Source organism: Rhineura floridana, chromosome 9 (assembly GCF_030035675.1).
Source record: "Rhineura floridana isolate rRhiFlo1 chromosome 9, rRhiFlo1.hap2, whole genome shotgun sequence".
Lineage (NCBI taxonomy): Eukaryota > Metazoa > Chordata > Lepidosauria > Squamata > Rhineuridae > Rhineura > Rhineura floridana.
In genome coordinates, this window is record NC_084488.1 from 35,181,712 (window position 1) to 35,183,571 (window position 1,860).

At 36.1% G+C, this 1,860-nt stretch overlaps 1 non-coding gene across 1 annotated transcript; it reads left to right on the forward strand.

Annotated features, from left to right (window-relative positions):
* Window positions 1-1,405: 1,405 nt before the first annotated feature.
* Window positions 1,406-1,474, forward strand: TRNAP-UGG (transfer RNA proline (anticodon UGG)). Its single transcript has one exon. It is a non-coding gene; the product is annotated as a tRNA-Pro (tRNA).
* Window positions 1,475-1,860: the final 386 nt, after the last annotated feature.

Here is a 1,860-nt window from a genome sequence, read left to right on the forward strand (position 1 = left end):
GTGGACAGATATAAGATTTCTCTCTCTCTCATAATCCAATGAAATGGAATGGCATTACATTCTGCCAGATATGTTCTTATGTTCTTATTCAGCACAAGCCAAAGTGAGCACTTCTGGCTCATAATGAATTTATGGAATTCCCTGACACCAGATGTAGCAATGGCCACTCATTTAGATGGCTTTAAAATGGAATTAGACAAATTCACAGGCAATGAGATTATCATTGCCTATTAATCATGATGGCTATATGCTATCTCCAGGTTCAGAGACAGCATGTTATCAAATAGGAAGTGCTGTGGAACAACAGCAGGGAAGGCTGCTGCCTTCAGGCCTTGCCTTTGAGCTTCCCAGAAGCATCTGGCTGGCCAGCTACTGTGGCCAGATGAACCTTTGATCTGATCCAGCAGAGCTCTTACGTTCATGCTATTGTGATGACATACGTGTGAAGATGCAAGCTCCCTCTACAAACTATTCATGGAGCACAACAATCTTATCATCACAAACAGTATGTCTGTAAACAATGATGATATAATGGTTGTGGTTGAGCCCTGAAATTCTTTTTTTTTTTGGTAATAATTTTTATTATTCAAATTTTCATAAAACAAACACAACAAAATCAAACAACAAAAACAATACAACAAAAATAAAAAGAAAAACTTGACTTCCGATTTGTCACAGATCAGCTATAAGTATATAATATATATCAAACCTGTCCCCTAAAACATACGAAATTCACTTTTTTCCATAGTCTATCTTAATTGATCGTCAAATCCCATTATCATCATTTCATTTTTTTCTTTCAACAAAAAGTCCAAAAGAGGCTTCCATTCCTTAAGAAATGTATCTGTCGTTTTTTCTCTGAGAAGGCATGTCAATTTGTCCATCTCTACTAAGTCCATTAATTTCAATAGCCATTCTTCCGTTGTTGGTATTGATTCCATTTTCCACTTTTGTGCATATAATAATCTTGCTGCCGTAATCATATATAATATTATTCTTCCATATTTCTTTTCCTTTTGTTTATCCATAAAACCCAATAAAAAAAATTCTGGCTTTGACTGAATATTTATCTTTAAGATTTTTTGCATCATCCTACCTATCTGTGCCCAAAATAATTTTGCCTGTTTACACAACCACCACATATGATAAAAAGATCCTTCTTGTTGTTTACATTTCCAACATACATTAGAAACATTACTATACATTTTTGACAACTTTTCTGGAGTCATGTACCAACGATACATCATTTTATATCATTTTATAAAAAATGTCTTTAAGATTATAGCATAATGTAAATTTCAAACCTTTTTTCCACATATTTTCCCATTGATCCATTTGTATATTATAACCAAAATTTTTTGCCCACTTGACCATACACTCTTTTACTTGTTCTTCTTCAGGGACAGCCGTAGCTCAGTGGTAGAGCATCTGCTTTGGATGCAGAAGGTCCCAGGTTTAATCCCTGGTATCTCTGGGAATGTCCCCTCTGAAAACTCTGGAAGGCCACTGCCAGTCAGTGTAAACAACACTGAGCTAGATAGATCAATAATCTGATTAAGTATAAGGTAGCTTCCTATATTCCTATGTCTGAGCTCCTCCTCTTCAGTAATCGGCCACTCGACATGTGAAAGTACCTGGAATCCACCCTTAAGGATTACCGTGTTGAACAAGAATATGTTGTGTTGGGTTAACCTGATGTTCATTATCCAGTTCATAAAATGAAACAAGGACTTCTGTTTGTCAGAAGTGAAAATATCCCCACACACACACACAAACCCTACACAAAACCCTGCTTTGAGTATCAGTGACTCTAAGCAAACATCTCTGGTGGGATATGATGAACCGTCCTTTTGTTCAGCT